We start from the raw sequence: 24,627 nt of genomic DNA, 5'->3' as shown, positions 1-24,627 counted from the left end.
CAATATTACTGGATGATAATGTCTCCACTCAAACAGCTGGAGTTGTTGCGATGTGGTTAGACGAACGTCGGAATTAAAGCTGAACGCCTTTCCTGGCACGCAAAACTCCTGAAAATAAACATAATTGAACATCAGAGGTTCATTTTGGAAACACTAATTAGACGCAGATTACCATCTTCATCCTGCCTAACTGAACTGGATGATGCACACGAAGTAGTGTAATAATCCACTTCTCTAATATTCCACGATCTCTAATTTCTATGACTTCATTCCAAGTCACATCAGAGCTGTTATGAGGGCAAAAGCTGGTCTAACGCCATATTAATCTGGTAATCGCTATTTAAAAATACGCCTATTCAGGAGTAAAAGTGAGGGGGGACGCGAGGGATGACGTCCACCCATTTCCAAAAATATCTACGGCGTTCCCCCACTTCATAAAAATTACAATGAGCAAAGATAGGCACGGGGAACGGCGTGACGTCATGCCTCCCCCTACCTTATCAGATCCACTTTTACCCCTCCGCCTATTTAAATTCGTAACTTCCTGGAACAAATAGTCCAGATGCTGACGCCCCCAGTAACTTTTTCACACTTTTATACGTGTCCATTAAATTAACAACAATCTGTATATACCTTCGTAAACACGAAAATAATTATATTTTAGTTGCTTTGTGAGACAAATAAAAGTAAACTAAATTGTTTTGAGCAGTATTCAAACTTACCGTTTGACACTATTTTGAAAATGTAGATCCAGTTATGAAGGTTACAAAATGTGGAAAACCCCAACACAACAACTTGACGAGGAAGTAAATTACAAGCAGAACACACTGATTATGTAACTAACAACGTAGCATTTCAATCCAAGTTATTACAAACCATGAACTGTCACTGAATTACTGAATTTGTTCGTACATATTTTCCAACTGTTAATTTAACACACACTTTGACAAAACTGTGCTATATCATATAGTATTATGTTTAGAAGAATTACATCCCAAGGAAATGAGAATCGGAAGGATTCCTTACTGTACTTTTCCTCCTAACGGAGATATTATCAAGGTTACAATTGCAGCGGTGTTAAAAGATTCGTTTAAGGAAAATAATAACATTTACGACTTTACTCGTGAACTACTAAATACATGTTCATACAGACACTCATTTGAGTTCTGCTGCTATATCCACCTGCTGTGGAAAGTGAAAGACTAATGAACTTTAGCCAATTCTAAGGATAATAAAATGCAAACTGTTTCTCTCGGGGCATGGTGACTTTCTTGTTAGTGACATAATGCTCGTAAGGGTTAAGAGATCCTTAATTGTTAGGTCAAAATAGTCCAGATGCTGACGTCCCCATTAACCTTTCCGCTTGGAAATATTCTCGTTCAGTAACTGTTTCATTCTTACTAATTTACTTACGACGGCGAATTGAAGTGTACGAGGCAACTACCTTTCTTACTCGTCTTTGGTGTGGGATATCTAGATTTGATCCACGTTATGCTGTTGGTTCACGGTTATAAAGTATCACTGTTGAGGAGCCACGCTAAATATAAATTTAAGGAAATTGTGTAGTCTGTTCTAAATTTAGGGGGGCGCGGTGGCTCAGTGGTAGAGCGTTCACCTCTGGTGCTTGGGGTCCCGGGTTCGATCCCAGCCCCCGCCAAGTGAACTTTGTGGTGGACAAACACCGTGCTCGTGGGTTTTCTCGGGGTTCTCCCGTTTCCTCCCACTTTCTTCATTCCACCATTTTCACTCATCTCTCATATTCACCGTCTCCTTTAGCCTAACCGGCATAACCATGGGACGTAAAACTCAAAGATTTCATTTCATTTTCATTTTTTCTGTTCTAAATTTCTGAATACTATCTTTTAATTGAAAAAAGTAAATTTACAGTTCGTGAATTGAAACAGGTGCAATGCTTTCCTAAAGATGTGGTTTGCGTGCAGCCAATTTGAAGACTTAGGAGGGGTGGGACGGCTAAGTATATAAAATCCTTGACATGACAACACGTGAACAGTTCTTGCAGAGTGAAATATAGTAAATATATTGTTTACCTATCACTGTTATTCTGGTTTTCTAAAATAAATAAATAAATAAATGTGTTACTTTTTCCTTCGAGTAGCTAATCAATTGTTTCACGATAAATATCGAAAAATCTGTACTCCATGGTCAATCAAATCCAAATTATTTATCCTAAAACCCACATATGAAGATTTATTTACTTAAGTTCTGAATATTCCTTTTAATGTCAAATAATTCATTGTACAGTTTTGGGAAGTTCTATATTACTTTTTAAATTCTGAAGATTTTTGGAAAAGTAAGTGAAAGAAAATAATTATTTTATTTTTTAAAAAAAATACAAAGGGAAGCTTCTGTCTCGTAACTATTTATAAATTGTTGTGATGTGAAACCACAAAGAAAACATTGTACAACGATAACATTTATGAATATGTATATGATGATATGGACAACAGTCTGTAACGTATGATAGTATTTTCTTATATGGCCAGACCTGAACATTTATCTTGTTAAGTTTTGTGGCCAGACATGTATGAACATGTTTTTCTAGACAGTTCTGATATAATACGAAAAGAAGCCAATAACAGTGGATGCATTCTCAATTATAAAGAAGGAATTTTGTGGGAAAAAAAAAGGTAAACGCAGAAAATCTTCGGAAGGTATATCAGTTTAAAACAGGGTTGGCTGGTTTAAACCGAGGTGGTTTAAACCAGCTGTTGTTTTTTTTTTAAAAAAAAAAAAAAAAACTGGTTTAAATCAAAAAACGAAAAATGTTCTTAAAAGTGTAAGTGTGTGGGTTATCACGTTTCACTCCCGTATATTATTCGTATTATATTCAATCCTAAATCCCCCATTCATTACTCAGAAAGATTATAGGTACTACAAAAGCAGCTTTTGTTTTTTATAAGTTTATGAATGTTTGTTTTGTGTGTTTTTTTTAATAGTTTGTTATTATTGCTATGTAACTGCAATCAAAGAAAAATTCTAAATATTGTTTCATTTCAATAATGTTTACTATTAATAAAATACATCGAAATGCCGTACTTTTTGTGTGTGGGAGGTCATACAAACCGCACGAGAGGCATTTAGAGAAATGAGAAGTATCTTTGGTATCTACCTAGGTATTTATGTATAAATGAGTCAGAGCCAAAGTGGACTCAAAATAATTTGTATCTTTATTCACTTTTCTTACTGATATGCAAATTAAGTCGTTGTATTTCTTTAACTTGGATTAATAAAAGTCGTTGTTAACTAACTTGGACTAAATTAGTTCGTCTGTACTTTGTAGTACTTTGAAATTGTCCATATGTAATTCTGTATAATGGTTTCACTTCTGCAACTGTTTTTCTTTTTGTCCTTCTGAAATGACTCTTGACAATTATATTAACAAGTAGACCTACGTAAAGAGATGAGTACAACGTATGTTTGTCAGGAGTCCTTCGTGAGTGAGTCGGCAGACGTATCGCATTTGTGGCCAATTAGTCCTGGTTTCGAGTTCAAATGGAGAACAATTTCTCTCGGGGTGTAAGTCCAGAAGCGGTTTGGATTCCGCTTTAAGCTTATGTGACCCCTTCCAGCATAACCCGGTTGTTGCATAATTACACCAAGGCGAAATAAACTTATTTCTGTCCATATATGATATGAATACATAGAGCAAATTATTTAAAAACCCCCAAAAAACTGGCTTAAACCAAGAAAACCTGGTTTAAACCAATAAAACCGTTTTTTTTTAAAAAATAAAAAACATGGTTTTTGCCAACCCTGGTTTAAAAATATTCTATTGTGTAGGCCTATGTTATCATTGATATATTTAGTGAGTAAACTACGTTTTAATTATTTCCAGAGATTATAATATAACAAACTAATATATAGATGTTATATATTGTATTCTCAATTATAAAGAAGGAATTTTCTGAAAAATAAGAAGTTAAATGCTGAGTATATTCGGAAAATACACCAGTTTAAATATATTCTAATATTTTGTATCATTGAAACATTTAGGATTAAACTACATTTTAATTAGTTTCAGAATTTATAATATAACGAACTTAGGGCTAATATATAGATGTTATAATTTCGAATTTTGTATTTCATATATTTTCATTTTTACAGACTACGCATGCACACATCTTGTTTTCCGTGGTTGCCACATTTATTTTTCTCACCTGATGTATTGGGGTTATTACCTCTCACTTGATGTATTAATCATACCTAAATCAACTTATTAGTTAAACTCCAAGCAGACACTGAATACCAAAAAGTACAACCTCCTTACTACCATGCTAATACGATACTAACTAATCGCGTGACTAATTCGTGATTAACGAATTCTTTCTGAATACCGCCCATAATGTTTACATATACAAAATTGTTTACATTTCAATAATTTTAGTAACAGTTGCTTTTTATATTAGTGATATACCTATTATTATTATTGAAATATGAAACTGTTCTAATTCTAGGTTCTAATTTGGGGGTGTATAGCGATAGGAACAATAATTAAATCTCATAAATCGAACTTAAAAAGAGTTTTAATAGAGTTTAATTTTAAATATAAGTTTAAGTGTCTGTTGATGAATTGTCTTATGCACTTGAAAAACCTAGCACAAACATATTTTTCTATCACATATCACATGTCTGGTAAGTTCTGATGAGGGTGAACCTTCCAATCCCATTTTTTTGATTACTGCTCAGCTCCGACCCTGATACAGTTTTTGTTGGAGGTGAATTATTACCTCGGAGACAGACTACTGATAACTAGTAGTCCTTTACTTGTCGTATAGTGGTTATGCCGAACACCCACTGTTTCGGCGGTGTTAAACTTGAAAAGAGTATAGTACTTTTCGTTATGTCCATGTTAGCGATGGACAGAGATCTTATGCCTGAGTACCGCTGCGCTGGACTAACTCCATAAAGTTCCTAAACTGCATGAACACCCAGATCTTTACTGCCTCTTTCTTGAAATTACCTAATATTTTACATCAGGATCTTTGCTGAGATTGATAATCTAAAAGCTCGTGGACGTGACGTATTCCACGTGCAATAATAAAAGTATTCCGAGTCCGGGTTTCAGAAGTTCTAGCACAAATTTCGGAATTTAGAAAGAAAGAAGTAGGTCTATGTCTGTGCCAGCTTTTCGTAATGAGTTCAATCATGTAAGTAAAGCTATCATAAGCGCATAAGACAAATTCACAGACATGATTGTATAACAGAATTTACACAATGATCTAATTCTGCAGATACAATTGTTTACAAGTAAACATATTTCCGTATTTTCTTATTTCATAAACTAAAATTGAGAATCAGATTTAACTGGAAAATAAAATCTAAAATTGGTACTACCACATTATTATTATTATTATTATTATAATTATTATTATTATTATTATTATTATTATTATTATTATTATTATTATTATTATTATTATTATTATTATTATTATTATTATTATTATTATTCGGTTAGCATACGCGCCTTTGGAGTGGGGGCCGTGATCGATTGCCGGTGAAGAATTCATGTGGTTCAGATCCCATGTTAAAATGTAGGGCCACGTCTTATATAGCCTCGCTGGTTAAAGGGACACTAACTAAAATCAAATTATTATTATTTTATTATAGGACGCTGTTTATAGAAACTACCTAAAATAACCTTTCCACCCGTCGTTAAGTACATATATAAGCGTATAAGTTGGATTTAAGTTGACGACTAACAATATTATTTTTATTATTATTTTAGTAAATAGCAACTGCACCATATTAAGAAGCAATTTCATTGACCTTTTACTGTATTAGTTGTAACTATTCATAATTCACAAAGAAGAATTGAACCATCGGCAACTGGTTTAGTGACTTATCCTGTCCAGATAAATCGTTCAAAGAACCAGTCAGAGTTTGATCGCAAACTGGATTCTATTTTCTTTTCGTAGTTTATTATTAGTCCTATCATCACGTCAATCAAAATTAGTTACTACATGGACTAAAATGAATTTTGTTGCAGGGGGTGGCCATGGTTATCAGCCTATTTAGTTGTGTCGAAGCTAAGTTCTCACTTTTCTATACAGCCAAATGCTTTTAGCTCATGTGACCTTATTCCTTTCTCCTGTATGATGATTATACTGGCGAGAGTACATTTTCGATGTTGAGATCATAAGGCAATTGTAGAGATAGTTACAAGGATCGGACATGAACCTGTCATCCGGACATCCGAATCAAACCTAGTCCATTTAATAAACATAACAAAGATATGTTCATGCACAAAATATTAGGTGCCATGGACAACGGAGTAAGTCCCTGGGGCCCATTAACCCTGTTAGTATAAAGAAAATCGTAGACTCGCAGTGAAATAGCTATTGTATCAACACTGTTCATTGTAAAGTCATGGTTTATAGTTCATTCTCTTCAACATAAAACAAGCTTTTCAGAGGTGCTGGGTATTGGGGCTCCAGACGTACTTGAACAGGGAAAATTGGGAGAATGTCGGGAAAATTCCGTCCAGAAAACCCTCCCATCAACTTTGGGCCCCTCTGGAGTGTCCCTGGGTAAAAGCACACAATAGAAATGTGTCTCAAAAAGTACTATAGAGGATAAGAAATGTGTGTACTGAGTTTCGTATTGATAGACGGAATATATATGAGGGGAAAGCGTGTATTCGTATACTTACACCAATACTTCAATATGTACAGGGACTTACTCCGTTGTCCATGGCGCCTAATTTTTTGTGTGTGAACATATCTTTGTTATGTTCATCGAATGGACTAGGTTTGATTCGGATCTCCGGATGACAGGTTCATGTCCGTTCCTTGTTAGATTAAGGGGTAGCGAACTACGGTCTAGAAAGTCAGAGATAATGAAGGTAAAGACCGCTGACCACAAATTACTCAACTAAAAGCTGTTTGGAAGTCCATAGTTCTTTGTCAGTTCTAAGGCCAGGACTGTTTAGAAACCTAAGCTCATGTGAGCAGCTATGTAGATAGAATTTAGATAAGGAGGAGAATAAGACTGAAAACAAATTGTATGGTATTGCACTAATGCTTTCATCGGCCATGGCCCAGGGCGGTAAATTTCCTCTGACCAGCTTTTTCCCATACTCCAGTTCTGGTAATTTGGAGGAAAACATTGACATAGAAGGGCAGCATTTTCTAATGAGCCGGGGCGGCAAAAATATTAAATACGACCTTGAATGCATGTATCTGAATATGAATATATTGAAGACCAGGAAATACTCCGTGTCAGGCGCGCACCTAGAAATGTTTGTTGGAAGGGGTCCAATATGTCTATGTAGTATTAAACCTGAGTTATTTTGCATCAGAAAAGATAATTGTTAATTACTGCCATCTATATTCTCAGAAAAAAAAACGATAGAACTAGAATATTTTTATAGGCTAAGAATAGAAAGAGTAAGCATAGATGAGGTGTAAAATCAAACCTTTAGGCTACATCAATAATTTATCTGTTAAACAAGTATAGTTATATTAAGAAACTGTACGAAGTTTTTTTCGGAGGGTCTGGTCCTAGTGGACACCCCGCATGGGTGCACCCCTGCCCCATGTGTTACTATGGAATGTTTTGCGTTCTTCCTTCCGCGTCTTTCGTATAGAATTCACCTTAACTTGAGGTCTCGTACGAAATTTGTACACCTCGTGTAGGTTCTTAGTGAACAATTCCGTGTTTTAGGATGAAACACTAAAATGGATTAAAAGTATAAACAGTGTATAATTTATACAAAAATAACATGACTTAAGAACATATCCATTGGTGAGTTTATTTTCTAGATCAGAAGTATAGGGTAAGTTATAAGCAGTTATTTATTTTCGGAGACATGTCCAGAGATGACTTGGGTCAATGACCCACTGACCAATCACCCACCAAAACTCATCGTCATCAACTTTGATCCATGATCCACGCTCTCCTCTCCACTGGATAAAGAGTTTACACTTGTAATAAAACAAGGTTGTCACCAATCGGAGTTTGAATTTCTACGGTTCAACGCTCAAGCATCGCTTTGTTACAATACCGGTGGATTTGGTCTTTACGATATAAAATGGTAAAGTATTTGTTATGGGCCATATTACGATGAATTTCAATTTAATTATCATACATAATTATTTACTCGTTGAATTACAGATACTTTTCAATAGACAATAGGATGAAATTTGAGTCTCAAATCAAGGTAAACTACGCCGTTAAAAAAAAAAAAAAAAAAAACTAAAATTCGATTGGGTCTCAAAAGCCAAACAGAAGTCCGATTGCTATTATTACAATTATAAATATCAATATCAAAAATTGCTTGAAGTTTTTTTTTTTTCACTTAGATTTGGCCTACTCATCTCAGGTATTCAAAACAAATGAAAAAGGGAGAAAAAATGGAAGCCTTGAAAGTAAAATGTGCACAAATTAACTAGTGTTCAGAAGATGCTATCTACAATGCACTGAGTAGAGTGGGTAAGAGTGGGTCGGTGGGTCAGGGTAGGTTACAGTGGATCGCAGTCGGTCACGTCATGTTAACCCACGATCCACTGACCTACTCCATCTCTGGACGTATCACGAGAATATAGGAAGATCATATATCCATCAGTCATGAGGGAAATAAGCACACCACGCTTTACAATTGCTACTTGCATTTAGCAGTTGAGGAAAATGCCATTTTAAAGGAAATTTTGTCACCGTAGTCTGCACAGTCTAAAACATGTTTTTAAATAAAATGAAACTTTTAATTTAACATCCCACAAATGTCTTTAAATTTTAGAAAAATGAAAAATTGCAACAATTAACGTCAGGTCTGTTTCTATTTCTGAAAACTACCCATATTTCCTCCTCGGGTGTCATGTCCAAACCACATAGTGGTGTGTCAATGTCAGAAATGATGCAATCGAATATGTTATATTTTGTAAAAAGAATGAATTAGTATTAAATATGATAGACAGAAAGTAACTTTTCCGCAAAAATAATGGACCGTTTTTGTGGTACAACAGAAAGAGGGCGCTGCTCTCCAGTTTGAGCCTTATTTCGTTAAAATATGTTTATTAGTTTCGAATAATAGACTAAAACATATTCTAGTACGTAACAATGCATAACAATTTAATATGTATATAATGGTATATGATATATTGTTAAAAAGTTGCCAAACAACATTTTTACACGAAATATGAAAATTATAACAAAATTAAAGAAATTAGTGGTAGAAAGAATCAATTTTTGACTGAAGGTTAGTGTAATTTGATCTCATTGGAACGGTAAGGGTTAAAGTGGTTGTTGCAGAACAAATGGTACTAACTTCATTAAGATTTTTTTTCTGCTAATTTGTGCCTTTCCTATCCAGCCTGATGTGTAGAACATCAAAGTGGCATGTTTTATTTTGTCTTGGAAAAAATATAGCCATACAAGTTGCGGGAAAATTCACATTTGTAGAAGACAAAACATTATATAAACTGGAGACGGGTAATTAAAGAAAGTGGGTAAATATGGTGTTAGTGGAATGAGAATTGTGGGAAGAAAAGGAAGCACTCCGAGAAAATGCGATGTGTTTCTCTAAAATCTTACATGTTCTGGGATCGAAGCAAGGACCACTCGCACTTAAAAATGAAACTAAGCTAGACTACTGACATATATATATATATATATATATATATATATATATATATATATATATATATATATATATATATATATATATATATATATATATATATTCAGTTTCTGACGTGCGGGGGCACGGTGGCTCAGTGGTAGAGCGTTCACCTCTGGTGCTTGGGGTCCCGGGTTCGATCCAGTGAACTTTGTGGTGGACAAACACCGTGCTCGTGGGTTTTCTCGGGGTCCTCCCGTTTCCTCCCACTTTCTTCATTCCACCATTTCACTCATCTCTCATAATCACCGTCTCCTTTAGCCTAACCGGCATAACCGTGGGACGTAAAACTCAATGATTTCATTTCATTTCAGTTTCTGACGTGAACTCCTTCGGACACTGAATTCCTACTTAGATTTGACAGGGAACGAACACAGAAACATCACAAAACAGTGTTGATGCAATTACAGACAACTTAGGTACAGGACCAGCCCTTCCAACGGCAACATTTGCTGCCCCTCCCTTTTCTCCAGAAAGAACAAATCTTAAAAGCCACGATGTTAAGTATGCTACCCATGGGCGTCTCTGGCGGGGGGACGCGTCCCCCCAATATTTTGAAGTACAAAATATGCAATATTTTATTCTAATTTAATTTATCTACTAACGACAGACTAACATATAAATAATAATAATTATATTTATTTGGAATATATTATTCAGGTTGTGAAACGATTATATTATTCAGGTTGTGAAACGACAGTTCTTGACACACCTTAGAGGGTCGTGAAGGTAAGCACGAAGGTAACAAATAAAATCGAAGATAATAAGTAGGTTGGGCTAGGTAGCACCATTTAAATCATTTTCTTGGATGTCCCCCCCACCTCCAATTTTACATGCCAGAGACGCCAGTGATGCTATCCGATCATAAACTACGAAGTGGAAGAAAAGAGTAAACGCACTCAGAAAGGCCTAAACACTACAAATACAATCATGCTGTGTCTATTTTTTCTTTAAATTATAATCTATTATGTTAGTGAAACATAAAGCAAACATACTTACAGAGGAAAGATGGTAAATATTTTTATAGAATTCAATATCGAGCTTCAATCACAATATATCAGTTTGTAATTCCAGTGCAACTAGCTATTTTATCTTGATTTCTTGATTTTTTTGTTTACATTTGTTATTCTTTTTATATATATAAAAAAACTTGTTTCCACCTTCAATGATAAGGAATTTGTTTGTCACAAAGACAAGACTAGTTTTCGTATCAAAACTGTGATAACTAACTTAATGGAACTTGTGTTCGCTAGTGTTCGAGAATTGAGTTCTTGTATTTGAAAAACTATCAATCAATTCATGTTGGGATTTGTTTTACCATTTGCTTTAGCACTGTCCATGTGACCTTAAATTAATGCGACCTAAACCTGATTTATGAATGTAGTATTCAAATAGAAGGTCAGTTTAGTAAATTTAACTACCAATCATCAAGAAATCTGTTTCCAACAAGAAATAGTTATTTTAAATAATATATGATTATGACAGATGTTGCCACCCGCGCAAATGCACGTGTTGCATATGTGGTAGAACCGGTCCTGCTTACGTATACACACATAGTAGCTCTATGGGTACGCTCATCATAGAGCTGTGGTTTAGCTTGTTAGCGCATTCAATAAGGTGAAAAAGTTGGACTCATGGGTCACCGGGCATTGAGGATTGCCGTCTGAAAGGGTCTAGGTCAAAACCCCCACACTCAAGAAATGTCAAAACGCCCACACAAACGGTCATAACCCCTACACAAATGGACAAATGTCCCAAATACACGAACGGTCATAACCCCCACAGCCAAAACCCCCACACTCAAGAAATGTCAAAACGCCCACACGATCGGTCATAACTCCCACACAAATGGACAAATCTCCCAATCGCACGAACGGTCAAAACCCCCACAGCCAAAACCCCCACACTCAAGAAATGTCAAAACGCCCACAAAATCGGTCAAAACTCCCACACAAATGGACAAAACAGCCACACATAGCAACGATCATAATCCCCACATAAATGGACAAAACCCCCACACAAATGGTCAAAACTCCCACATGCAGAAATTGTCACAACTGCCACACAAATGGACAAAACCCCCACACAATCGGACAAATCCCCCACACTCTGAAATGATCGTGATTGCACGTCTTTGTTGCGGCTCTTTATGACGCCCACTTTAGTGTTTCTGTCATTAGAAAAGTGCAAGAAGAATAGTTGCAACATCAGTTTAAGTGGAATAAAAAATGTTATTAAAAAGTACAAGGGCAAGACATGCAACCAGGATCATTTCAGAGTGTGGGAGATTTGTCCGATTGTGTGGGGGTTTTGTCCATTTGTGTGGCAGTTGTGACAATTTCTGCATGTGGGAGTTTTGTCCATTTGTGTGGGGGTTTTGTCCATTTATGTGGGGATTGTGACCGTTGCTATGTGTAGCTGTTTTGTCCATTTGTGTGGGAGTTATGACCGTTGGAGGTTATGACCGATTACCAGTGTGGGGGTTATGACCGTTCGTGTATTTGGGAGATTTATCCATTTGTGTGAGGGTTATGACCGATCGTGTGGGCGTTTTGACATTTCTTGAGTGTGGGGGTTTTGGCTGTGGGGGTTATGACCGTTCGTGTATTTGGGAGATTTGTCCATTTGTGTGGGGGTTATGACCGTTTGTGTGGGCGTTTTGACGTTTCTTGAGTGTGGGTGTTTTGGCTGTGGGGGTTTTGACCGGTTCCCGTCTGAAACTGTACAGCTCACTGAATGTCGACAAGGTTTACTACAACGGATTTCACTTTTGATGAAAAGTGGATTTGCTATGACCAGTAGTGACTTCAGGAGCCCGTTTCTCAAGACTTAAGGCTCTATAAGCCTTTCTTACACGTTGTATTTTATTATGAAACAATAATAGTATCATACTACTCATTTGTAAATATTAGTGGAGTTATCTCGAATTTGCCTTTCTCTTGTGATATGTTCAATTGTATGTGTGTGCGTTTTTTTTTTTTTTTTTTTCCAATGAATTCTATACTAGAAACACCTTTATGAAATAGGCCTCATGAATGTCCCGGGGCCGAATTTCCCCCTTCCCGGAGGCATTTCTTCGATCGTGCTCAACTTGGGTTATCAATATTTTCACAGTACTAGTTTCATAACTAACTAACTCTATGGCCTATGGAACCCGGAGGTTCAATGCCGCGTTCACAAAAGCTCTCCACTGACTTCTATCCTTGGCTAACTGCATCCAGTTTTTACTTTGTTTCCAATCTCTGCGAGATCCATCTTAATATTGTCCTCCCATCTGCGCCTAGGTCTTCCTAATGGTCATTTTCCGATTGGTCTTGCAACCAAGACTTTGAAAGCGTTTCTACTTTCTTCCATTCTAGCTACATGATCCGTCCACCTAAGCCTCCTAGACTTGACGACCGTAACAATGTTGGGTAAACCATATAAATTATGCAGTTCCTCGTTATGAAGTTTGTACTAGTTTCATTCCTCAGTTTATTAAAAGCCCTTCGCTCGGGAAAATCTGATATTATCACTGGTTAGGATATATGTAAATGGCTAGAATTAGGTGCGCTGCCAGAAATTTTTGTTGGGAGGGGCAGTGTTTCTTCTAGCCATGTTTTTTGGAGGAGCACTGTCCCGGGGAGCTCTGACAGTACCCCCTCGAAGGAGACCAAAATAATACGTCTATAATACAATAAATAGAATAGTGCCAGCAGTGCCTCTCTGAATACTAAGTGTCCCCTCCGGAACATTTTTTCTAAAAGAAACACTGGGGAGGGGTATAAGCTTCGGGGATAAGTGTCCAATGCTACAATCCACTACATCTATGTAGTATTGAATGAATATTATTCTGCACCCGAAAAAACTATAAGTAATTGTAAAATAGTTTCACCTACTATATTTTCAGGAAAAAAATTATAAAACTAGATTGTTTTTATAAGAGAAAGAGTACAGATGAAGTGGAAGATCAAATTTTCACGCTACACCGATCATTTTCCTGTTAAACAAGTATAGTCAGTGTGCGAATTGAAAAATTTTCCCAGGGGGGGATGAATTTCACCCATATGCGCACCCAGTCCTCTCCCCCATATATATATATATACTAACAAGTACAAAAGAGTTGAGATGTGAGATCTTTCATAAATTTTCACTCAAGTAATATTTAGGTTAGCTACGCAAAGTAAGAATTGTTCCCTTTTTCTATCTTATCTTTATGTCCATTTAAAAATACTCCAGAGGAGGAAAAAGTTATCCCTGCCAGGGATAAAATTTTTCTTCTCCAGGATGGGAAAGATTTTTGTCAGGGGGGAAATCCCTGGCATCCCCCCCGCCAATTCGCACCCTGAGTATAGTTTTAAAAAAAGAAAAGAAAAGAAAATATACAAATGTATGTTGAATTGGAAAGTTTTTAGGGTGACTAGACGCGATGGACTTCCCGTAGGTGTGCCACTGATCAGGATAATAATTAGATCTTGATCAAGGTCTATGATGATTTCCATAATCCCCAGAATGTGTTGTAGATGATCTATTGTAGGAGTAATCTATGGTTTTTATTTTTCGTCGAAGCGAAACCATGATTGCGATTCCTTTCTGAACTTTTTTCCCAGAGAAATTACTTTTAGGTCTACCGTATTATAATGCTGTTACTGTTGTAAATGAATTATTAATGTACGAAATATAAACAAACTTATTAGGTCCACTTTCGAGAAAACAGTAGTTTTATATTTTCACACTCCATTAAGAAAGTTTTACCATTTTATTTCCTGGTAGCTGCTTTCTAAAATCTAAAACCCAGTTTATCAAGCTTTTAATGTTATAGTTATTTTGAAAGAACCTACAATAGTGCAAATTTTAAACATAATATCTTAAGTTGTACAATTTCGTAGCTTACTCCTAAACACGAAGCTAATTAAAGTTAAGTTTCTAGGTAATTGAGCTTCTTTTCTTTATTTTTTTTTATTTATTTATTTTTTTACCTTATTTCTATTATCTATATTCGCATTGGTGCTATAGATAGATTTTTGTCACGACATATCCGGTTCTCAGCGCTGCCAACACAGTTTGAAGTGATGATTCGGTGCAAATAAATAAAATTCACAAATTTAGAACACGAAATTATTTATCACTTTCTGTACAGTTTTTTTAAAATAACTCACTATAACACACGATAATAAATTTATATTTTTCGATTCACAGAAACACCAATCAGTTTGCACAAAATATGTCACATCCTTCAGCAAGCACAAAAACAACTGTCATAAAGGAAGAAAGAAAATAAAACTTATACACTTCCCCTGTCTGTTGTGTGATGGATGACAAATAGTACACGTCACATTTCAACACCTACGTAGTTCTTGAAGTGTTTTGATGTTACTCTGAAGGAAATAAACAGGACAGTCACACGGTATAGTACCACTGCAGATTTTCCTTGTAAAAATTCATAACAAAAGTTAATAAACAGGAATTTCCTTACTAGAGGGCACTGTGAGTCAGAAGAGAACGATTACCTGAGAAAGAATATTAGGACAATACCATTAAACTTCCTGTTACAAATCTAATTATAACACAATTTTGCGATAGCCTTGGGCAAACCTGTACTTAGCAAACATCACAGGCAAAAACGGAAGACCTCTTCAGCATATATTAAACATTTTTTCTTTCTTTTTTTCGTTTATTCGTATGGATGGTTCTTATTGGCGGTATCTTAATCCTCAAGTCACTAAAATCATTACTAAAATGTGTCACGTGCGTTTGGCAGGACGTGGGCGTAGTTTGCGTGCTGGGTAATAGAATTGCATAGACGATTCGAAGACTTTATCATTAAATTGTTTCCGTAAGAGTAAGATTAAATTGTTCTCCGGTTTTCGTTTGCAAAAGAATGTCCAAAAATGGATTTTTAAAAATAAATATTATAGGGTGTTGTTTATACTATTCGTTTTACCAAGAACATCAGTGCTTCTGGTTTGGCTAGGAGCTTCTTAGAATGTTTATTGTTTTACAGTCAGACTCGTAGTTGAGTTAAAATTAGTGCGTGACTATGGAACAGTAAGCGACGTTACTTAAGGCTGTGCATTTCGAAGTGAGTCACCAGTGACGTAACAATTAACTTTCAAATTATTGCCAACGAAAAACTTGACTATATTAGTAGCATTTTGAAAGAACCGCAATATCATTTTTTAAGTTTTTTTTCTTAAAATATGAAAATTTAATACATGGACTTCCTAATGAACATATATTGAACACCTAACATCCGCTTGAGTCCATGTTGTGTGTTGGATATTGATGGACATTCATTGGACCTGGTGACCATAATATTTTCTCATGGTCAAAAGATGCGAGCTGGAACTATTTCAGCGAGACAACTGTGCAATCAGTATCGTATCGAATATCGTATTCGATCTTGAATACTTGCAAGTAAATAACACAACGTAATTTTATGGTTCTCGCTCAGTAGTTTCGGAGATCTAGTAAATAGTGATAATTAAAAAACCCTCAGTCCCAGGTTGCATTTCGAAAAATCCCGTCTAATCTACACCCTAGGATGCAAAAAAGAACGTTCATACAAAATATCAATGTTCTATGCCTGATAGTTTCGGGGATCTGGAAAAGGGCGAAAAAATCATCACACAATCCCACTTACTGCATTTCACAAAACCCAGTTGAATGTACAATCTAGGACAAAAGCATAAACACAAAATCTCAACGTTCTACGCCAAATAGATTTGGAGATAAGTTGAGTGAATCAGTGGATTTACTCTTAAACACATTACACACACACACACACTTTGGTATTAACATTTTTTGTTACAGAAATCTTTGAAACAAAAAATATTAATACCAAAGTGTATGTGCCGAATCACGTGGTGATGCTTCTGAAATCAGAGGCGTCTCAGGATTACTTATAAACTTTAGAATTTTAAATGAAAACAGGGTCGGATTTTGTCCCCATTAAAACAATCACTAAATTTTGAACAACTTTGAGAGGAAACACTTTGCCTACATGAGCTCATTAGCAAGTTAATGCGAGAATTTCTCCATGCTGCAACTCAAACAGAATAGCAAATAATTGTTTGAAACTAAAGTGAAGTACAAAAGTGCATATGCGGAAACAAACGGTTTAATTTTCGAAAACAGTGGCATCCCGGGAATACCTCTTTCGGAGGAGGGGACGGCCAACTTCAAAAAGTTAAATGGAAGCAAGGGTCGATTTTGACTCATGTTTACGTTCATGAAGACACATAAAATTTACGATATCGAGTTATTTTCCCAAGCACGTTTTCCTCAAGTACAGAAAATGTGGGACATTTCCTCAAGTACCTTATCTTCATATTGATCATGAACTAGTAGTCCATGACAGAATGAGGTCAGAATTGAGATTTCGTATGTAATAAAATAAATGCAGCATTGCTACTGGTTAGATAAAATTTTACTATGAAATTTTAAGAATGATTCATTTATGTCAAAGGAGCCCTGAATATTCCTCAACTATACGGTTCCAATTTAGGACTCTAGGGAGCACGGTGACTCAGTGATAGAGTGCTTACCTCTGGTGCGTGAGGTCCCTGGTTCTGTTCCCGGCCAAATAAGTTTGTGGTGGACAACATCATGTCCATAGAAACTCTCGTTTCCTCCCACATTCCCAGTCCACCAATTCTTCCATCATCATTCGCTTATCTTAATTATTGTATCCCTTAGCATAACGGGCATAATCGTGAGACGTTAAACTGAAATATTTCGTTTCATCTCATTTTTGAATTTGGAACTCAATCATAGCAGTTTTCACATTCTCAGAATCCTATTTTTGGATTACGAGGTCAAAACTCTGAATCTGAGCTATTCAAGGTAAAAGAATCCTTTAAATACTTAAAAGAATAAATAATTACACGCCATATTGTATTAAAATAAATGGTCCTTTTGCACGCACGATTGCTTCAGTAAATTGCATTAATTACTTAGGTTGTGCATAGTATAATTGAATGAGTTATATTGTAGAAAATTATAGTAAATTCTTCATAAATGAAAACAAAACAGTATGGTAATTAGGATCTCGATAAAATTGAGTCACAATATTATTTTTAAAGAAAAAAAAAATAACTACTGTTGTTTTGACTAGACAAGTGTGCATCTTACTGCAAATGACATGTGTGTTTCCGAAATGGAGGTGGAATCTCTAATAATGATAGGTCTATAACAAGGGACGGCTTAACATTAGAGGTGCCTCTCCAGTTTGAAACGTAAAGAAAAAATCATTAAACATTATTAAAGCCTTGACAAACATCTTGGCATTTCATCTAAACGAATAAAACGCAAGCTCTGGTGCGACGTTGCCAAGTGGTAAAAGGGTGTAGCTATGGCTAAGCAGATAAACTACGGCGCGATCAGATGACATGGGATAGACGTGGGATGTGTACTGATTAAACGTGGCAATACCGTTGGCCTCTCATTTGCTAGCAGCATTTAAAAGGAACTTGGAGCGCCGCTTTCAAATGCCAAGATGCTTGTCACGCCGTTTAGGTTAGGTTTGTTTCGTTTTCAAACGCACTACAACAGTACGAACAACAACAATTTCTCCACAGATAACATTGACATTTTGAAAAATGTTCCCTTCGTTGCCGTCTTTTCCCACACGTATTTTCCATTTCATACTCTTGCATTACAACGGAAACGATCATTTCCTCTACGATTGTTGATTTTCATTTCCTTCCCACACTTTCTACACTGTGTTCTCAAATTCAGTAATCCGTGCGCCTCAAAGAAGTTCAATAGCTCCTCTTCAGTATTCTCAAATAAGTCAGTAAAGCTCATAGCAGAAATACAGATGCAGCATATCAATTCGCCATGGTATACGCTACCATGGTCCTCAAGCATCGAAAGCTTCTGCGTCTTGCAAATAGTACCATGTAATTTTTTCCTTTTTTTTAAACATGATTTTCGTCTCAACCTTACACTCCTGAAGATCACGTGAGAACTCCAAATCACTATTTCCTATCTCCTTTCTCGTGTAAATTTTCCAGATTTTTAGAGAAACGGAGGGACACCAATAAGTTAACCCCAAATGACCCTTGTATATCAAAGATAAATGTGCATGCTACTCCAAATGATATATGTGTGTGTTTCCGAAGTGAAGAGGAAGTTGAATTTTCTGGTAATGATCCTAGCCATGTGTTCAAATGGAATGATGTAGATAAAGTTAGTGTATATAGTCTAACATTAAATACAACCCAAATGATGGGCCTGTCGGAGTTAATCCTGATCTTTATGACATATCTCCTGATGTTAGCCCTCTTGAGTATTATGAATTATTCTTTGACAACAATAGCCTATTGTAGATTACTTAACGAGTGAAATTAATCATTACGCTATGCAACATTTATCAAGAAATATGAATATGTCGTCATGTTTCCGGATTACAAGTGGATAGATACAAACAGAGTAGAAATGAGGAAATCTATAGACATTTGCATGTGGATGGAGGAGGTACTTCAAATCCCAAGGATTGCATCGCGTTGGAGCAAGTCATTTCTATTTAAAAACAATGTTCCCAAATTTCTTCTGGTCTCGGAATCTTCTCGAGTTATTACTTCGTATGTTCCATTGCTCTAATATGACCTGCCCACCAGGGGACGGACTCCACAACATTCAAACTCTTGCTCAAGTGTTGGAAGACAAATACAAACAATAAATATTAAATTTCAGAGAATAGTATTTGTACCGACAAATCTGTTGTACCGATGAGTTTTTGTCAATATATCAAAAATAAGGGACATAGATATGGTATCAAAATATTCAAAATATGTGCTAAGGACTGTTACACTATTTCCTATAAAATATACACAGCTAGGGCAGCAAAACTAGGTAGAGGGTAGCAACTAAAAGTAGTGCTAGAATTAACCAAACTATATTTGAATTTTGGGCGTACAATTTATGCAGATACACCAGTATTTATATTGCTTCATGAACTCATGTAAAGGGAAACTCATTTAATAGGTACGCTTCGTTCTAACAGAAAATTAGTTCCAAAAGCTGTCATGAGCAAGAAACTGAAGGAAAGGGAAGTTGCAGTTTTGAAGTGGAAACACAAATGCAATGTGTTAATGATAACTACTGAACACGGACATGAGATGTAAATTTTTCACAGAGGAAACCTTTTACTGTAGATTATAACAAGGGTAGATTTCGTAGATGAAATGACGTCGTATTCATGCTCTCTGAGAAAAAGTTTGAAGCGGTACAGAAAAGTAGCTCTCGATTTACTTATAAGAACGTCTGTTGTCAATGCCTCGTCCCTTTGCGGTATAAAGCAGTTAAAGGAAGGAATTATAACGCCAGTGATATATGGTGTTCATTGGGCAAAACACTCCAAACAATAACGATTCATCTTAGCCTGAAGAAGTGATTATTCTTCGTTTTTCATTACCATTTGGCCAGTAACAAAACGCCTGAGAGATATACAACCCCGATATACAACGACGTGGTGTTGGAATGTATAACTTGCAGGATATGATGTTTTTTTTAAAAAATTTCAGCACTTCCAGTGTACCCCTAAAAATGTGATAAAGAAATAACGGGCATGTTTTTTTAAAAAAATATTCAACTAAAACTGGACCATTTACACAAAATTTGGAATCAACCAGTGAAAAGGGCACGTTTCTAGCTCTCGTGGTTTTCGAGATCTCATTGTCGAAAGGTTGGAGACAAACATGTAAACCTAGTATTTTAATATATAGACTAGCTGAACCTGCGCTTTCTACACAGCGCATCATTCACATATGAGCTCAGCATGAATCTCTTTATCATGTCTCGCAATATCTGAACATGTCCCTTTACACACACAAGTGAAAACCTTTGATAAAAATCGGCAAGGGGTACCATAAAGGGGAGATTTCTTTCGATTGATTTTTTTTTCAATATCCCGCACCATTTGCAAGATTTGAACGTACTTCCGGTTGGAGTTTCTAATTCACATATGATCAGTATTTTCTTTCTTCTTGCATGCAGTACGTAATAAGCAAATACATTACATACACAATTAATTTTAATGTCAGTGATATATAGTGTTCATTGGGCAAAACACTCCATACAATATAGATTCATTTCAGCCTGGAGAAAAGGTTATCCTTCGTTTCTGATTATTTCGCTATGCAACAACGCCTGAGAGATATAAAACCTCTATATACAACTATGTTGTGTTGGAATGTGTAACTCACGTGAAAAGATGTTTTACTTTCTTAAAATTTCAACACTTGTAGTGCACTCCTAAAAAGTGTAATAAAGAAACAACTGCCACGTATTTTAAATATTCAATTAGAACTGGACAATCTACGCAAACTTTGGAATCGACCAGCTTAAACGGCACCTGTGGTTTTCGAGATCTCATTGTCGAAAGGATTGGAGGCAAACATATAAACTTTTCTTTCCAGACAAGAAATGAACTTAGCATTTTAATATATAGACATAGTCTTGTCATTAAGCTTTTATGTCTAAAATTGTAAGTTGCATCATACTTGCTAATTGAGTACCAGGTTTGGTTCTCGTGACAACCGAAAAGAAATTTTAATTTCTGTTACCATGAGAACCAAATTTGATATTCAGCCTTTGGCTGGACGCTGTAGCAAGTATCGTACAAATTGGATCATTTTGTGACAGAATACCACAAAACTAAGTGAAATTACTTTTAAAAGTGTACAGCCTGGGGAAGCTATCATGCAATTTTACCGTAGCATGCAATTGTTAACTTATTTTCTCATACAATACGTACTTAGTATGTATTCATAAATACATTTGACTTCGACGAAAGGATACTGAACAATGTGTAGACCTATATACTATTATTTATTGTCTTAGGCAAATAAACTATTCTCAACACTGAGAGTACATAAGGAACGTTTCTAAAAATATCTCCAGCAGTAACGAGTAAGTTAAAATATGTCTACGAATACTCAAACCTAACATCATGTAACAACCCAAACCATGCATTATAATCCATTTTGAATCGTTGATCGCATCTTTCTCTTACAGTTTTGTTAGGAACAGCATGCACTGCTTCCAAAGATTGATTTAAAACAGTAAATATATGCATGTCATCCATGCAACTGTTCCTTTACTATTGGTCGAACTGAGAATTTTGCATAATTTAAACTCAAATATTAATCACATTACGAAACGAAGTGGTATGCAATAGGGAAGTAGAAGCTTCCCCGATGCGATACTTTAACTTTCCATAGGACTACTTGCCCAGTTAACACTGCCACGAAACCCTGTGTGTTAAAAATTTGTATCTAGAATTAATCTTACCTTGTGGATGAAGTCGGCGAGCGCCCTTATGAGGTTTTCTGAAGCTTATTCTGATTTAAAATTGAATCCTCAATAATTTCTTTAATACATATACGGAGTATATCCATTTTCTTTTTAAATTTCAAGCTTGTTCTTGGTCTTCTCGGCGTTACCAAAAAGATGTGGACCATTAATCCAAGTTACTCACATGTCTACAGCTGACACATAGGTTAACAAAATCAACAAAGTTCAAAATCAGACAACTTTTCCAAACATAACAAAAGAACTGAAACAACATATAAACTAATAAAATAGTGAAACGGTGCTGTTCCTACAGTTATGCTAACAGGTGAAGCATAACAACACGAAATATAGGATTCTAGTTGAGAAAGCTGTTTGGGTGGGGGTGGAGTGGAGTGGGAGTATAATTAATATAATACAAAGTCTTTGGGAAACAAGAGGAAAATATGGGAGAAATTCCCATGGACATGATTGTGTCTACCTCAAAGTCATATGGCCTTGAATGGAATCAGAGAGCCCTCATTCTGCTACTAACTTAGTGTTACAATTGCCATTTTTTTTAGTTTTCTCGTTTTACGTTCTTGTGCAACACCGTGATCATGAAGGACAGGAGGGTTCATTATGGCTAAGTAGTAGAACGCTCACCTCTTTTGCAAAGGATGCCTGCTTCGATTCTAAGTCATGTGAGTTTGTGGTGGACAACATCGTGACTGTTGGGTTTTTCGGGGTTTTTCTATTTTTCCTACATTATCCCTTCGCTAGATATTTCATAATCATACCCTTTCATTAATCACCTATATCTAGCCTAAAGGCAGTCCCGGATTCGATTCCCGGTAGAGACACTCGGTCGAAAAAGTGTAAAAGTTTTTTCATGCCAGCTATCCTGAGTGAGGTTTTCTTGGGTTTTCCTTATTCACACCAAGCAAATGCCGGGATAGTGCCTAACATATAGGTCCCAGTCCGCTTCCTTCCCTTTCCTTGGATAATGTCATCGCCGAGAGACATCATCTCCCAACAGACCATAGACAACATGTCATAGACGACAAAAGCCTAAAAATCTAACTCCTAATCCTAATCTAGCCTAAAGGGTATTACCGAGGGACATAAAACTAATTAGAAACTTCATTTCATAAAGAACACGACCTACTAAAGTCTTTCTATTTCAACTGTGCCCCTTCTGGCTCTGCTGTCAATGTGTGTTTTTCCGGAGGGACAAGTTGCTCTGGCCAATATCTTACAATTGTTGGATGCGAACAAGGTTGCCACAATGAATTATTTCACAGACTTCGCTATGCACACTGTCTTGTTAGCCATTCTAAGTAGTTCTACGATCTTCATTCGTCAAGACCAAACGGCAAATTGGCAACACGGCCGAGGTCATTCACTTCTTTCCTCAAAGCAAAGGGAAAGCTTCCTCCGTAAGAGAGCGCCGGTAGTGGTGCCGAAGTATGTTTCACACATTTTCCGAGGGCACACTTGAAATAGAAGGGCTTTAGTAACGTAAGCTTCAAACGTCGACCGAAACTTAAATATGGTACAGGTGGTGGATCCACAATCCAACATACTAAATCAATCCTCACTGGATAGGTCGTTCCTTACCTCACTACCTCGCTTCCAAGAGTTAAATTTCAGGACTAGACCATCAGTCTCCGCAGGATATAATTCATATTTTGTTTCTGCACCAATGAACTTTCAGTGTTGCCAACAACCTCTGAATAAAGTAGGCTAGATGGCCTTCAAAAATAAGCTTTTTCACGCGAAAAATGGTTAGATTTTGAACTGCTATTCAATAACCCACATTGCAGATTTTAAAACCCTTTTTTTGTGTGTAGAATAAGTAGAGATGGGCACGAGCGAGTTGGAGCGAGTTTTCATTGAAACTCGACCTCAAAACAGTGACTCGACACGGAACTCGACTCGAGAAAATTACCTTTGACTCGACTCGAATTTGCTTCGAGTTTCGAGTCGAGTCGAGTTTTAGTTATAGTAAAATTTGAACTGTTAAATTTTATTCGCTGAATACTAACAAGCAACATACATGACTTTAAATATAATAAAATCCATCAAGAACTTATTTGATTTGTGAAAGTCAATAGCCATATTATCAGTTAAATTGAAATAAGTCATCATCGAAAATGTCGCATCTAGCCGAGGCGCTGTAACTGGATGCAAGATCGTTGGATTGTGGATTGGTTTGTGTAGACTGCCATTGTCCCCATTTTCAGTAGTACTTTTCTCGGCAGGTCATAGTGCTTACAAACACTTCGTATTTCTCCGTACACCCATATAAATCACCATGATTACATTGCGAGTTTTCAAGCTAATTTGGTATCCTATTTCTTTCCTTTGATAAACAAAAACAATCTCTGTGACTTGAAGAATCAAACAGTTTACTAAATTTGTATTAGAAAACTTTTATTCTTGAAATGAAATGCGAAAATTAAAATAATTAAAAAGTAGCACACGGAGTCGTTACGGGAGCGAAATTAAAATTCTCTTTCTGAGTCGATAAGTATTGTTAAGTAGTTGTATCTCTGCGGGTGGGGAGAGAGAAGAAGAATGAAAACCAAGTGTTTGTTGCGTAATAAAACACCCTCTGTCCAGGCCCGCAACTAGAGGGGGCTAGGGGGGATGCCCCCTAAAAAAACTTTTCACGGCCCCTCCAGACCTCAATACAAAAAACACAATTTAAATATTTGTAAGAGAATTTTTGA

General features: G+C 36.2%; 1 protein-coding gene across 2 annotated transcripts in view; it reads right to left on the bottom strand.

Annotated features, from left to right (window-relative positions):
• The window catches only part of LOC145692853 (serine protease gd-like), a 53,395-nt gene extending 38,195 nt beyond the window's left edge, over positions 1 to 15,200 (bottom strand). The window contains exon 1 of one of the 2 annotated variants that reach the window (XM_081768372.1): positions 14,596 to 15,200. The gene's annotated coding sequence lies outside the window, so the exon portion shown is untranslated. Of the gene's footprint in view, positions 1 to 722; positions 957 to 14,595 lie in introns of those variants that run through there. The other variant, XM_081768373.1, reaches the window with a different exon arrangement.
• Between the last annotated feature and the right edge of the window lie 9,427 nt (positions 15,201 to 24,627).

This window comes from Thermobia domestica, chromosome 8 (assembly GCF_964235325.1).
Source record: "Thermobia domestica chromosome 8, izTheDome1.hap1.1, whole genome shotgun sequence".
Taxonomy (NCBI): domain Eukaryota; kingdom Metazoa; phylum Arthropoda; class Insecta; order Zygentoma; family Lepismatidae; genus Thermobia; species Thermobia domestica.
The sequence above is the reverse complement of the archived record's forward strand: the minus strand, read 5'-3'. Positions and strand labels throughout refer to the sequence as shown.